At 40.0% G+C, this 16,824-nt stretch overlaps 1 long non-coding RNA gene across 1 annotated transcript in view; it reads right to left on the reverse strand.

Moving 5' to 3' along the window:
* LOC118147822 (uncharacterized) overlaps window positions 1-16,824 on the reverse strand; it is a 37,642-nt gene that overhangs the window by 3,243 nt on the left and 17,575 nt on the right. The window lies entirely within an intron of this gene.

Here is a 16,824-nt window from a genome sequence, read left to right on the forward strand (position 1 = left end):
TCTAGAGGGCTCACGTCCACACACCCTTGCTAGGTATTTACGGTGCATTCCTAGCGCTAATGTTTAAGACAGATCTGAATGCCACACAACTAAAATAAGTTGAAGGATCAATTTGTGATGAAAATATAGACAATTCTGCCTCTTTAGAAAGTAAGATCTGGTATATTCGTATACTTTCAGACATGAGCCTGTGTGGATGGCCGCCCAGTTCACTCAGAGAATATCTCCAGCGTTATTTTGTTTTATCAGCATAACCAGCTGAACTCATTGGAGTGTCTCTAGCCTAGCCAAGCCTAGTCCTGAGAGCTGGGGTTGCAGATGGTGTATGTTAGGGTCAAAGTGGGCTGGTAAAGGAAGAGGACACAGAGTAGGTCTGAAAACAGTGTTCTGGGCAGTCATTCTGAAATGAACCACTCTACAAAGGTTTACTTGAAGGATTGATATTTAAACACATCAGTCATTAGATGTCTTTATATTTAATAGGTTTCAATTTCATAGGACTGCTTACTACCATAGGTTGTGTGCTTTGAGGGGACAGGGAAGAAACGGCTATAATGTGGACTTTACTTGAAGCTGCACCACTCAACCAACTCCATTCTGTTGTTTCGAAACCAACAAAAAGCATGGTGAAGAGAAGGCATCTGGTAGATGTTGGCTGAATTTTTTAAAAAAATTACTGGCTAGGGTGGCAAAGCATCACTCCTGGCCAGTGGAGAACTTGCCATCTTTGCCTGGCACCACCTTCTCCCTGATCCCAATCAGCAGGTACTCCTTCCTCCCAGGCCTCTGCACAGGAATCATGCAGACTGGAACCCAACCCATGCACTAAAAAGATTCTGGAAGGTTCACTTCTAATATTCCCATTTTCTCACCATGTAGCAGAAGAGGAGATGCACACAAACCCCCAAATAAAATGGTGAATTCTTTTACTAGCAGTAATCTACTGAACAGAACTCTTTTAAAATACATTTTTCCAGTGCCACATTACAGTGATAATTAATGTTCACAATGATGACCTTGACGGTCTCTTAAGAGTCTGAGGAGCCTAATGAATAATTAAGAGAATAAAATGGTTTTCAATAGGATTTCATGCTTAGTGCTTTTTGTATTCTAATACTTTTGATAGATTGTCACGGTTAATTGTCTAATTTCCCAGTTATGCGAGTAAACAGAGGATTTAATGCATTTCAAGGGGACTGCCATGGTAAGTTATTTGCGAGCATATTAAACCAAAATCTGAAGTGCATTTCAAATCCTCAGCCAATGCTAGCATAGACACAGGCTGCCACATGAATTGCAGCTATAGGGAGATGTAGATAGCTGGAATCACTCAGAACTTAACCTTTTCCTTCTAGAGAGAAAAATAAAGTAATTGTTGGAACTATGGGTAATTATACATAAAATTGTATGCCAAAATATTGTTCTTATAATTGAGAATGCATTTGTTGCTCTTATTCATTGTCATAAGTTAAAAAAATTTGACACAAGATTGATACCAAAAAATTATCTGGGTTGGGGATTCCTTTCCTATTCCTGATGCCACCTCATGCTATAATAAACCTTCACTCCTGTCTCTTTCTTGCTGCCCCTGTTATGGTAGACATATGACTCTACTTGAAGAAAATTCCAAATCACTGTTTATAGTGGAAGAAAAATCCAATACCTATATTTGGCAGTTGAAAGACCAAGATCCCAAAAGGTGATATGACTTATACAAAGCCACATAGCAAGTTATAGAGCCCCAGGGAGAACCTGTATTTCCCAATTCCCAAGCAAAGGCCTTTGTGCAACATCCTTGGCCACACCAAGCCAATAATTGCTAATGAAAGCTCTCCACCTATTACAGCCAGAGAAACTGCAAAAAGAATTGGGAAATGATATTTCAATAAATGCATCTCACTTAGAAGGTTGAAGTACCATATATTCTATCAAAAATGTCTGAATTGAAAGAATTTAAGTCACTTTAAGTGGAAAATTAGAGCACACATGATATTGTCTATTTTTAGAATCTGTGTGTCTCAGGAACAAGCATTTTAGTAATTTAAATATTTTCATGGGTGTTCCTCCAAATTTTGTTTCATTTTCAGAATGGAGGCCATGTCATCAAGAAAGCACGGGCAGCTCAAGCTCATTCTACAGGAAATTATGCCGGATGCAGGAATAGGGATTGCTTGGTGTAGTAATTAAATCCTTACCACCGACCTACCCACCCACATACACAGACATACACGCAGCTGAACAATTTGAAAATAAATTGTAGGCTCATGACATTTCATTCCTAAATATTTCAATATGCATTTCACAATAAGAACATTCTCCTTATTGGTGAGAAGTGATATTTAGATGCCAAGATCAAGGGACAAGGTATGTTCATTGACACAAGGGTATCATTGCTTCAAAGCTCTTTCGGTGGACAGATCCAGAAAAGACAAATACGCTTTTAAAAAATTATTTCATGTGAATTTCTCAACTCAAATTTAACCTTACAGTGTTTTAAGTTTTTTGATTTAATATTTGTTTTTGTCTCTTTTCTGTTACACTGAAAGTTTTCGTTTGTAATAATACAGTGTTTCTTTTCTCTGAATTCAAAATTATATACTTGTATTCTCCTAGTTCATAATTATAAACAATGTATTAATAGATTCACCTGGGCGCGGTGGCTCACGCCTGTACTCCCAGCACTTTGGGAGGCCGAGGCAGGTGGATCACGAGGTCAAGAGATCGAGACCATCCTGGTCAACATGGTGAAACCCCATCTCTACTAAAAAATAAATAAAAAATTAGCTGGGCATGGTGGCATGTGCCTGTAATCCCAGCTACTCAGGAGGCCGAGGCAGGAGAATTGCCTGAACCCAGGAGGCAGAGGTTGTGGTGAGCTGAGATGGCGCCATTGCACTCCAGCCTGGGTAACTAGAGCGAAACTCCGTCTCAAAAAAAAAAAAAAATTAGCCAGACGTGGTGTCGCATGGAGCTGTAGTCCCAGCTACGCAAGAGGCTGAGGCAGAAGAACCACTTGAACCCAGGAGGTGGAGGTTGCAGTGAGCAGAGATCGTGCCACTGCACTCCAGCCTGGGCAAGAGAGTAAGACTCTGTATAGCTGTTGTTGCCACATTTAAAATAAAGTAAGGCTCATTGGTCCCAATTAGTTTTCCATTTTAGGATTTTACTTTTGTCTCTTTTATTTGAGTTTTTAAATAAATAAAATATTATGTGGTCCCAAAGTTAAAAACTATATGAAAAGGTAACCAAACTCACAGAAGTTTCACTCCTAACCCTCTCCCTTCACTTCATTCCCCCCCACCCCCTAGAGGTAATTATTTTTATTGCTTCTTTTTGCAATATAAGCAAATACCCAAATATATTCTTATTCCTCCCTTTTCCACCTTATACACGAAACATAGCACACTCTAAGTACTGCTATGTACTAACTTTTTAAATCTAAAAATATACTCTGGAGATTATTTCAATTCACACTTTTTTTTCTGTGTTTTATGATGTCTAGTCTCCAATTCATGTAGGTAGTGCAGTCTATTTACTGCTTCTCTTGTTGGTGGATATTTAGATTACTTATACTCTTTTGCTACTGCAAACAATGTTGTGTTACATAACCTTGTGCAAATGTTATTGATTATTTGTAGAGATGTATTTTCAGGGTAGATTCCTAGAAGTGGAATTGCTGGGTGAAAGGCTGATGCATATGTAATTTTGTTCAATTTTGCCAAATACCAATCTCTAGGATTTGTTCCATTTTGCATTTCACTCTCAGTAGAGTACGTTATAAAATGTTTGTATCCAGAAGAATTCTAATTCGCATTTCTCTTATTGTAAGGGAAAGTGAGCATCATTACGTATGTGTAGGGAGTGACTTGCATTTCTTTTTCTCTCCGTTCTCACATTTCTCTCTGTTCATGACTTTTGCCCATATTTCTTTCCAGTTCTGGGGCTTTTCCATTGTTAAAAGCTTTTCATGTATTTGTCCTCATCTTTTCATCTTTTTTTTTTTTTTGAGACGGAGTTTTGCTCTTGTTGCCCAGGCTGGAGTGCAATGGCTTGATCTCAGCTCACCACAACCTCTGCCTCCCGGGTTCAAGCGATTCTCCTGCCTTAGCCTCCCTAGTAGCTGGGATTACAGGAACGTGCCACCATTCCCGGCTAATTTTGTATTTTTAGTAGAGATGAGGTTTCTCCATGTTGTTCAGGCTGGTCTTGAACTCCTGACCTCAGGTGATCTGTCCACCTTGGCCTCCCAAAGTGCTGGGATTACAGGCATGAGCCACCGCCGAGATAACTTGCAATTAATCTCTCCTAGTGTGTCATTTGTTTTTTGACTTAGCTTCTGGGATTTTGTTTGTTTTAGGTAGTAAAGTTCACCAATCTTTTCCTGTTGTTTTTTTTTTGTGTGCTGAATGTTGAAAGGCTTTCCTCACTCCCAGGTTATAAAGTAATTCACCTGTGCCAAACTTCCTTGGTTGCACGTTGTACATTTGGATCTCTGGTCCATTTAGGATTTATTTTATTGTGAGATTTAGATTCACATCGTCCTATTTAAGGTTGCAATTTGTCTCCACACCATGTATTTAAAAGCCCAGTTTTTCCTCAGATAGGAATAACTTGATTTCATTTTAAACTTTAACTTGATGTAATGCAGCACACAGAGACTAAGGAGCAAACATGGGGGAGCCAGACAGGGAGGGGAGTTAGAAATGAGATCAAGGAATAGACATGATTACTCTGCTGTGGAATATAAATGCTCCCTCCCTCCCTGGAACAGAGAGGAGCAACGCACGCACAGAATGTCTGTGCTGGCCTCTCTAGATCTAAGCTCTGCCTGCCCTGGCCTGCTCTCTTACAGAAGGCTGACCTCTATGGATGACATTACTCAGCAGCCTTGCCCCTGGCTTTTGGTTGGGTTTACTCTGATGGAGGAGTGTCACACTACCAGGAGATCTGACACAAGATAACAGAAACTGGACTCCCTTTGGCAGGTGCTGGAGTGTGCTCTTCAGTGGGTCAGCCACACTTCCAGCTGCAGCTCTTGCTGACCTGATAGGTGCTTCCTCCCCCTTGCCCTTTTAGGCCTGGGTGGTAACATCTTCCCATTGGTGCTGGCACCCTGGATGTTTCACTGCCCTGGGTTGCTTCCTCAACCTGTTCACACCTCTGTAAAGAGGCCCTCCTGAACCTTTTCCAGGTATGCCTTCTTGTCCATTGAGTGTGCAGCCTATGTCCTGCCAGAGCCTGGCTGATACCAGCGATATCACAAATACATACCAATCCATCTGTCAAAAAGGTAGGCACTATGGCTCTACTCCTCCAATCCTAAATTTAAAAATTTACAAAGCCAATAAACAGTCAATGAGGCCACATCTCATTCAGAGATCTAGAGTCATTCGACTTGATTATTCATTATTCATCTTGATTATCCTCCTTATTCACAATGTATGCCTCTGGTCTAATTTGTAGTTGGTTTCAGAAAGCAAACCCATCTCAAAGATTTAATTTGAACTCCTCCTAGGGATATTAAAGAGAATATTCTCTGCCTCTGAAGACAATTCCACTAAAAGCATTTCTGAACTATTTCAAGCTGGTATTCTCTTTGGAGTGATCGCTTTGAAGTCAGACATGCGCACATGCAGGCTCTACTGTGTTTGCTTAAAATAAAATAAAAAGTGACCCTGCTCCCATTACTTCCAGTCAAGCCCTTAGTGTTACTTCTTGGGTGCATTTACTTACTCCGATAGTTCTGCAGTTAGCTTTTCAAAGGCTCTAGCAAAGTTATTTAAGTGTGCTTGCCTGGTTGTTTTTTGTTTTGTTAGTTTTTTGAGATGGGATCTCACTGTCACCAGATTGGAGTGCAGTGACACGATCTGGGTTCACTGCCACCTCCACTTTCCCAGCTCAAGCGATCCTCCCATCTCAGCCTCCCAAGTAGCTGGGGCTGCGGCACACACCACCACACCCTGCTAATTTTTTGTATTTTTGGTAGAGAGGGGTTTCACCATGTTGCCCAGGCTGGTCTGGAACCCCTGAGTTCAGGTGACCCACCCGCCTCAGCCTCCCAAAGTGCTGGGATTACAGATGTGAGCCATTGTGTCTGGCCTCTGCCTGTTTTAGGTAGCTTAGTTGACTAGTGGAAAAAGCCAGTGGAAAGTTTCTTATTTTTCTGCTGAGTCATGCTCAAAGTTATAAATTAGTTTGTTTTAGTATGTAATTTTAATTGTTTTACTATGATACAATGTGAAAACAAAAGATTCCAGGATTGAACTAAGTATTAATCACTAAGAAGCACTGGTACAAAATAGAACCTGCCCCTGGTATTATTAAGGGCCTGGAAAGGAAGATTCAACATAGAATCATTGAAGGCATATTTGGAGCAATCTTAAATGTTTTTCACATTTACAATCCAATGAGTTAAGACTTCAAGAAAACTGTTTGGACAAGGCTAAATAAGAGAAAAACTCTGCTTTTAAGGAATTCATCATCTTGTACATATCCAGATAATTTTGCCAAGGCTGCCACTAACCCCCATGGCATCTCTGTGCTAGCTAAAAAAAATACTCCCTCTCTTAAGACACTTTACTTCCATTTCCAAAAATTCCTGTAACAAATTGTAACTCTTCCACATGTACCATTGGAACGGTGTCCCTTTCAATACTGTGTAAGACTATACTTGTGCCACACAATTCTTAGAGGAAGAATTCTGTGGTTTTATGGTGTGTTTAGGGCATAAGATTATGTATGCTTTTAGCTCGTTCTTCTAATCATTTTGTATAGGTTTTTCTTCTGTACACAATTAAAAGCTTTGTAAAAGTGACGACAGTGTAAGACACACAGTAGATATTTGTTAATTATTTGTAGACTTGGATTGAATAGAACTGAATAATGTTTTTTGAAAGGTGTTATGAATAGTGTTTTTATCCTAAACTATTTTCAAATTTCTCATCATTATTTCACCTAATTTTACTGCCCTCCCAAAAAAACATTTTTCAGAAAACAGCTTTGTACAATTAACAGATTAATTGAAAGGAACATGTGGTTGCTGGCACATGAGAGGGCAAGAAGTAAATAATGTGATGAGCACATTATTATTTATTTTATCAAAAGGTGCTTCCTCAAGGAGGATACTATTGTGTTCCTTATGAAAGGAAATTAACATAGGTGTTTGTTAATATAACTTCTACAAGTGTGTTTGAGGCTGTTGACTTCTTTCAGATAGCAAATTGCTCACTTATTACATTAATGTTAGCACAACATAAAATTTATCAGACAGGAAATTTTAAAAGCTGAATTGACACAAACAGAACACAGCAGCTGGCTTATAATTACTTAGGGATATGGGGAAATGTTCAAAACAGCCTAAAAACTGGAAAAGAGTAATTCAGTACTTTAATTCTTATATGTGTGCTTTTCCCTAAGCTCTGCTCTAATCCCAACCCAGAAATCCTTTGGCAACAGTCTTGCTTTTTATTGAAGTTGTTAATTTAACTTCTGCAAAATAATTGCTGATTACATTTTTTCTGTGACTCTATGATTTAAAAAAACTCAGGGTACTGCATGTTGTTTCTTAAAGTTTTACTCCCTGTGTTTTCTTTTTCTAACCAACCAAAAAGGACACCAGACTTGACAGCATTGATGATTTTGCTCAGTAACTTCCTGGTTTTTCTCAGTTTTCAGAGAAGTTTCCTTTCAACTACCTCTTATTTTTCTTATCTTGCACCCATAATTGCTTTTAGCTACCAAGAGAAGGAACGTCGGGAGGAGTTCAGCTGCGGACAGTTGAAGAATCAGCCGCTGGATGACCAAACTCCATGGGAAGATCCTCTTCCCACTTCCCCTCCTTTCCAGCTCCCCATCCATACCATGGAGAGCCACCTCCACCACCCAGTAAAACCCCCACATTCACCATCCTTCAAGTCCATGTGTCATCTGATTCTTCTGGGACACTGGACAAGAGCTTGGGATACAGAAAGCTGGCACACTGGCCCTCCACCCTTACAAAATGGTAGAGGGTCCACTGAGCTTGTTAACACTTAAGCTGTCCACAGGGGTGAAGGGGAGAAGAAAAGAAAGCACACTGCCATGTGTGTACCTACGCAACTGTCTTGCATGCTCTGCTCATGTACCCCAAAACCTATAATCCAATAAAAAATTAAAAAAAAAAAAAAAAAAAAAGCTGTCCACAGGATGGCAAGGCTAAAAGAGTGCCCTGTAATACATGCACACTTGGGCTTAGGGAGTCACAGGCTTCCACCCCTGGACACTGTAGTGGGGCCGGAGCCCAGCACCTGGGTCCTGCACCTGTTCGTCTTCATGCTCCCTATCCCATAACGGATTTGAGCAGCAGTGGTGACTGAACAGACAAGCCACAGCCCTGTCGCATGTCCTGCAAGGGGGATCAGGGAACTCATCTGTTTCACTAATTAGCATGATATCTGAGATCATGGGCTCTGGGCTTAGCCTGAGTTCAGATCCTAACTCTTTATCTCCTACTCACTATATGATTTGAGGGCGTTAGTTTCTTTTTCTAGTGCCTATCTACTTTCACTTTTCTCAATCATGAGTGTGCTGTGATCTCTGATTCTTACCCATCCCTGTTTACTGCCACCTAGAGCTGTTCTGTGTTAGGTGGCTGATGCAGGGTTAGATAATTCTCCCCCATATAAATAACCAATGAATTCACACTACTCATTCAGCAATTGTGACAGGAGACTCAAGTTTCAGCTTAGTGTTTCTCTTAATCCTAGAGAGCTATGCCTCCTGCCCCTCACATGGAATCTCATGAGTAGAAACAAAAGCAGCTATAATCAGCATATATTATTTGATGTTTTTAAGGCTACATTTTGTACTTCTGTGAATATAAAAGGTAACTTATTTAATTATCACAGTAAATAATCTGTGAGGTAAACAAAATATAACCCCATTTTATGGAAGAGTAAAGTCAAATGTAAAACAGTTATTTACACAGTATCACTGGAGCCAAGACATGAATCTACGTAGCTCCTGAGCCAGTGGGGTTGTCAGAGGTGTTTGAACCAGAGCGACTTCATCTTGAATAGGAGCTGGGTAAAATAAGGCTGAGACCTACAGGGCTGCATTCCCAGACAGTTAAGGCATTCTAAGTCACAGGATGAGATAGGAGGTCAGCACAAGGTACAGATCATAAAAACCTTGCTGATAAAACAGGCAGTAAAGAAGCCAGCTAAAACCCACCAAAACCAAGATGGCTGCAAGAATGATCTCTGGTTATCCTTACTGCTACACTCCCACCAGTGCCATGACAGTTTACAACTGCCATGGCAATGTCAGGAAGTTATCCTAAAAAGGGGAAGCATGAATAATTTACTCCTTGTTTAGCATATAACCAACAAATAACCATAAAAATGGGCAACCGGCAGCCCTTAGGGCTGCTCTGTCTATAGAGCAGCCATTCTTTTATTCCTCTACTTTCTTAATAGACTTGCTTTCACTTTTACTCTATGAACTTGCCCTGAATTCTTTCTTGGTGAGATCCAAGAACCCTCTCTTGGGGTTTGGATCCAGGCCTCTTTCCTGTAACAGGGTCACTTTCTTCCTGTCTGTTGGCAGAAGATGAAATTTTCCATCTCCCAATGTTTGTCTTCCCTGGATTTAAGCTAGTCTAACCTGCCTTACGGTTAGAGATTCAGGTTGAGAAGTTAATGAATGCATTTGTATTTTCTATTTATGTATATAAAATATAAAACTTTATATGTGAGGACCCAGAGGATAATAAGATTCTGGAAAGTTGGATAGGTAAGTGAAGGTCTCCTGGGCTTCAGCCTGGGCCTGAAAGGTAAATAGATAGAGGTTGGTTCCCTAGAGAAAGGAGATGAAAGAATGTAACAATGAGTTGGGCATGGCAGCTGAAGTAGAGAGATAGATGAGGGCCTTTAATGGTAATAGTAGCAGTTGAGGCCACAGCTGTGCTAATCACTGTTCATGTATTTAAACTTGTTTAATCCCTACATAAACCTGTGAATTCTGAGCTATTATGATCCACTTTACAAATGAAGTAACTCAAACCAGAAAAGTTCGGTCTATCTATGTCACACTACTAGAAGTGATTGCATCAGAATCCTAAACTCTGCAAGCTGTCTCCTTCCAGAGCCCCAGGGGATATGGCTGAAAAGTAATTAGAATTAGACAGTAAAATAATTTGAATACTTTGAATACAGAGTAGTGTAATATGATGGTTAATTTTATGTCTTAACTTCACTGGGTTAAAGGATATCCAGAAAGCTGGTTAAACATTATTTCTGGATGTGCCTGAGAGGACGTTTCCAGAAGAGATAAACATTTGAATCAGTAGTCTAAGTAGGAAGGAATTTGCTATCACCTGTGTGCGTGGCATTACCCAGTCCACTGAGGGCCTAGAGAGAATAAAACTATGGGGGGATGGTGAATTCACTCTCTTCTAGAGCCGAGACAGCTATCTTCTGCCCTCAGACATCCAAGCCCCAGGTTCTCAAGCCTTCAGACCCTGGGCTTCTACCAGTGCTTCCCCAACTCTCCAACACACACCACTGGCTTTCCTAGTTCTCCAACATGCAGATGGCAGATGATGAGATTTCTCAGCCTCCATAATCATGTGAATCAACTGCCAAAATAAATCTCTTATCTACTTATCTATGGGTATAGAATATACATATATGTACACATATCCTATTGGTTCTAGTTCTTTGAAGAATCCACACTAATACATCCAGTCTTCTGGACTGGACCCATACATCAAAGGAATCATGCTCTAATGACAGAGTTACATACCTTAACAGTTGGAAGGTGGAAGAGAATTTTCTTCTTGGGGAAGGGAGGGTGCTTTTCTTTCCCACTTTTCACAGCAAGCCAGTCTTTACCTTCCAAATGTTATATGCCTGCCTTCAGGGTGACTCCATAATACTTGAAAGGAATGGTTTATGTGCCCAGCACAAATTTCTCATTTTAGAACCAAACTAGAAGTAAACACTCATATAAGTCTTATTATAAAGAAAGTAGAGGCCAGGCTCATGCCTGTAATCCCAGCATTTTGGGAGGCTAAGGCGGGTAGATCACCTGAGGTCAGGAGTTTGAGACCAGCCTGGCTGACATGGTGAAACTCTGTCTCTACTAAAAATACAAAAATTAGCCGGGCGTGGTGTGGTGGCAGTCACCTGTAATCCCAGCTACTCAAGAGGCTGAGGTGGAAGTTGCAGTGGGCCCAGATTGTGCCACTGGGTGACAGAGTGAGACTCCGTTTCAAAAAACAACAAAAAACGCAGAGACTAGTGATTCAGCATGGCTCTGTCTTCTAAGTCTCCTTCTGCCATAAAATTGGTATCTTAGTTCTCTAACTCAAAGACAAATTCACAATCTCAGCCACACCTGCTGTTAAGATGAGCATATACAAGGATCAGGACAGTTCCGTTTATTAGTTTTACCTTTAAATTGTCAGATAGCATTTTATGGGACAGTCACTGAAGTTCTCCACCCAGCTAAAGGGAAGGCATTTGACCCAAGTTAAAGCAATTATTTGCTCCGTTCTTGGAATATAAATCTTGAACTGAGGAATAAAGGACAGAAAACTAATCAATCTGACTGGTGGCATCTGCCCATGTGCTTCTTGCTATGAGATGTCTTTCTAGGCGCCAGGATAGCCTTTGTTCTGGTCCCATTATCCAGCCTCCTAGCCATTCTGTCACCCCTGATATCCTTCAGATATATTTTTTCTTGTTTAAGATGGCCAGAGGGACTTACTATAGATTATGCCAAAGAACCAAACTGAAACAGAAACCTTCAGTGCCTCCCAAATTCCCTCTCGGAAAGCAGCTATGTTTTTATTTATTGTGTGGAAAACTTAAAAGATCTCAAAAAGTTATATAGCCCTTAGTTCTTTCTTTTAAGATGTGTATTCAGTCTGGATGGTTTGATGCTTTTTTTTCTAGGGTTATAAATAAATATTTTCTAAGTACATTAAACTTGAGTTTTCTTCTTTCTCTTTTGCCAGCTAGTCCTCCATTCAAGCAGGTAAAACCCACTGCAGGAGCACATGTCTGCTGCCATTTAAACAGTCTTTAAAAATAATATAAAATAAATATAATACAAGTTATATTGGAAATATCAGCTTCTAATTGCTACTTTAGAGAAGTTAAACAATCAAAATTTATATATCTTAAATACGTATTTTTAAAGGTCATGGGAATGGATAGGTCATCAATAGAGACCATAATCTAATATAAAAAAAAATTCAAACAGATCTATGTTACAGAACAAATCATCAAAGAATGAGCAATAGCATGGATCAGTACATTGTGGTATCTGTGGATAATGGGATAGTCTACAGCAATGAATGTGACCATCTACAAGGAATTGCAATCGTAAGGATGAATATGGTGTGAAAGAAGCCAGACACCAAAGTTTATGTTCTTTTTTTTTTTTTAGACAGAGTATTGCACTGTCGCCTGGGTAGGCTTAAGTACAGTGGTGCAATCTTGGCTCACTACAACCTCTGCCTCCCAGGTTCAAATGATTCTCCTGCCTCAGCCTCCTGTGTAGCTGGGATTACAGGTGCCCACCACCATGCCCAGCTAATTTTTTGTATTTCTGGGGGAGACAGGGTTTTACCATGTTGGCCAGGCTGGTCTGGTCTTGAACTCCTGACTCCATAATTCACCCATCCGTTTACGTTCTTTATGAATCTTTATATAAGGCTCAAGACCAGGCCAAACTAAACTATGGTATTAGAAGTTAAGAGAATAGTTAACTTTAGAGAGGTGCAGTAGTGATTAAGTGGGGGTATATAAAGGTCTTTGGGGTGCTGGAATAGTTTATTTCTTGACCTGGGTGGTGGTTGTGTTATATTTTATTATAAAGCATTAAGCTGAATATTTATATTTTGTGCACTTTTCTGTATATATATTTTAATGGAAAAAAGCTGAGTATGAGGGGAAAAGGCAATATCTTCTCTCCTTGGTTTTAAAGAAAAACCTTGGTCATCTGGCATTGGTGATCTTAAGGCACTTATTATAGAGAACTCAACAAGTTTGTCTTCTTTACTGTTCTCTTCCCTTCCTTTTCATTTACCTTCTTCTCTGTCAACACCTTTCTAAAAACATGTGGCTCCTGCTCAAGAACACAATATGAGCAGTTAGCACAGTCTTCAGGATTTACTGATTGGTCACAGCCTCAACTTTGAGATCCAATTAGCTGGTTCAAATATATTATTCAACTAGTTATTTGTGAGTAAAGTTGGATAATGCTCTAACTGTATGCAACACCAGGGAACTGACAGTTGTATGAAATGTTTAATTTTACATTTCCCAGCTTGGGGGTGTTTAATTATACAAATATAAAGAGGTTTCAGCATGTGCTCTTTTTTTTGGCCTTTTAAAAAAATTTATGTATTATACTGTAAGTTCTGGGGTACATGTGCAGATCGTGCAGGTTTGTTACATAGATATACACATGCCATGGTGGTAGTTTCCTGTATCCATTGCCTTGTCATTTACATTAGGTATTTCTCCTATCGCTATCCCTCCCAATCCCCCCACCCCTGCTATTCCTTCTCTACACCCCCACCCCCCAGGCCCCAGTGTGTGATGTTCGCCTCCCCGTGTCTGTGTGTTCTCATTGTTCAACACCCACCTATGAGTGAGAATATGGGGTGTTTGGTTTTGTTCCTGGGTCAGTTTGCTGAGAATGATGGTTTCCGGTTTCATTCATGTCCCTGCAAAGGACATGAACTCATCCTTTTTTATGGCTGCATAGTATTCCATGGTGTATATGTGCCACATTTTCTTTATCATTGATGGGCATTTGGATTGGTTCCAAGTCTTTCCTATTGTGAACAGTGCCACAGTAAACATACATGTGCATGTGTCTTTATAACTGAATGATTTATAATCCTTTGGTTATATACCCCATAATGGGATTGCTGGGTTAAATGGTATTTCTGGTTCCAAATCCTGGAGGAATCACCACACTGTCTTCCACAATAGTTGAATTAATTTACACTCCCACCAACAGTGTAAAAGCATTCCTATTTCTCCACATCCTCTCCAGCATCTGTTGTCTCCTGATTTTTTAATGATCACCATTCTAACTGGTGTGAGGTGATATCTCAATGTGGTTTTGATTTGCATTTCTCTAACGACCAGTGATGATGAGCTTTTTCTTGCATGTTTGTTGGCTGCATACATGTCTTCTTTTGACAAGTATCTTCATATTCTTTGCCCACGTTTTGCTGAGTTGTTTTTTTCTTGTAAATTTGTTTAAGTTCTCTGTAGATTCTGGATATTAGCCCTTTGCCAGATGGGTAGATCACAAAATTTTTTTCTTCCCATTCTGTTGGTTGCTGTTTCACTCTATTGATAGTTTCTTTTGCTTTGCAAAAGCTCTTAAGTTTAATGAGATCCCATTTGTCTATTTTGGCTTTTTTTGCCATTGCTTTTGGTGTTTTAGTCATGAAGTCCTTGCCCATGCCTATGTCCTGAATGGTACTGCCTAGGTCTTCTTCTAGAGGTTTTATGGTGTTAGCTCTCATGCTTAAATCTTTAATCCATATAGAGTTAATTTTTGTACAATGTGTAAGGAACAGGTCCAGTTTCAGTTTTCCACATATGGCTAGCCAGTTTTCCCAGCATCATTTATTAAACAGGGAATCCTTTTCCCATTGCTTGTTTTTGTCAGGGTTGTCAAAGATCAGTTGATTGTAGATGTGTGGTCTTATTTCTGAGTTCTTTATTCAGTTCCATTGGTCTATATCTCAGTTTTGGTACTAGTACCAGGCTGTTTTGATTACTGTAGCCTTGTGTAGTATAGTTTGAAGTCAGGTAGCATGATGCTTCCAGCTTTGTTTTCTTTTTTCTTAGGATTGTCTTGGCTATGCAGGCTCTTTTTTGAAGTTTAAGGTGGTTTTTTTCCAATTCTGTGAAGAAAGTCATTGGTAGCTTGATGGAGACAGCATTGAATCTATAAATTACTTTGGGCAGTATGGCCATTTTCACAATATTGATTCTTCCTAACCATGAGCATGGAATGTTTTTCCATCTCTTTGTGTCCTCTCTTATTTCCTTGAGCAGTCATTTATAGTTCTCCTTGAAAAGGTCCTTCACATCCCTTCTTAGTTGTATTCCTAGGTATTTTATTCTCTTTGTGGCAATTGTGAATGGGAGATCACTCATGATTTGGCTGTTTGTCTATTATTAGTATGTAAGAATACTTGCGGTTTTTGCACCTTGATTTTGTATCCTGAGACTTTGCTGAAGTTGTTTATCAGCTTAAGGAGATTTTGGGCTGAGATGATTAGGTTTTTTAAATATACAATCATGTCATCTGCAAACAGGAACAATTTGACGTCCTCTCTTCCTATTCAAATACCCTTTATTTCTTTCTCTTGCCTGATGACCCTAGACAGAACTTCCAATACTATGTTGAATGGGAGTGGTGAGAGAGGGTATCCTTGTGTTGTGCCAGTTTTCAAAGGGAATGCTTCCATTTTACGATATTGGCTGTGGGTTTGTCAAAAATAGCTCCTATTATTTTGAGATACAATCCATCAATACCTAGTTTATTGAGAGTTTTTAGCATAAAGGGCTGTTGAAATTTGTTGAAGGCCTTCTCTGCATCTATTGAGATAATTGTGGTTTTTATCTTTGGTTCTGTTTATGTGATAGATTATGTTTATAAATTTGTGTATGTTGAATCAGCCTTGCATCCCCAGGATGAAGCCTACTTGATTGTGATGGATAAGCTTTTTGATGTGCTGTTGGATTCAGTTTGCCAGTATTTTATTGAAGATTTTTGCTTCAATGTTTATCATGGATATTGGCCTGAAATTTTCTTTTTTAGTTGAGTCCCTGCAAGGTTTTGGTGTTAGGATGATGTTGGTCTCATAAAATGAGTTAGGGAAGATTCCTTCTTCTTGTATTGTTTGGAATAGTTTCAGAAGGAATGGTACTAGCTCCTCTTTGTACCTCTAGTACAATTCAGCTGTGAACCCGTCACTTCCTGGATTGAGGCCAGGCTGTGTTACAGAGACATTTAGGTTTCAGATCCGGTGACAGACGAAGAGGTTTTAGATTTTTTAGGACACAGGATAGAGGTGAGGATTGAGGAATGGAAGGCTGAGTGTTGCCCATAGCGAAGGAGGTAAGTTTTAAGGAAAGGAGTAGAGTAGAGACTAGGAGAAGGAGTAGTAGCTACCAGGGTTTTCAGTAGGTATCCCTGATTGATTCCTGGGCTGTAATGTGGGTGAGTGATCAAGGCAGAGTTTTTGAGCAACAGGGAGAGACTTGTCCCCATCAGAGTTTTTGAGCAAGAGGGAGAGACTTGTCTCCTCCGGCTCCACATGGATAAAGAGTGTCTCTTCGTCTCCACTAGGAGAAAGGTTTATAAGAAAAGAGAGAGAAAGAGGGAGAGACTTGTCTCCTTGGGATTTGAAGGAAAATAGAGAGGCAGGGGAGAGACTTGTCTTCTGTTCTCTAAAGGAAAAGAGAGAGAAAGGGGGGACTGTTTACCTGATCTGAAGGTGGCAAGAGAGCTCTTTGGCATGCTAAGCGTGAGCTGTTGGGCTGATCTGACCTGATGTGTTGAGGTCTCAGGTGGGTCTCTTCACAGAGGGAGAACAGGGTCAGGGGACTGATCTCCCCAAAGGAGTACCCCATCCCAGGTTTCCAGCACCAAATGTTAAAACTCACACTCTGAATGAAGAGACCCCAAACAGGCTTTGTGTGAGCAACATGGCTGTTTATTCACCTGGGTGTAAGTGGGCTGAGGCCATAAATGGAGTCAGCCCAGCATGTGCTTTTATGTTAGATATTTGTTTTTGTTTGT

This window comes from Callithrix jacchus, chromosome 15 (genome assembly GCF_049354715.1).
Source record: "Callithrix jacchus isolate 240 chromosome 15, calJac240_pri, whole genome shotgun sequence".
NCBI classification, from domain to species: Eukaryota; Metazoa; Chordata; class Mammalia; order Primates; family Cebidae; genus Callithrix; species Callithrix jacchus.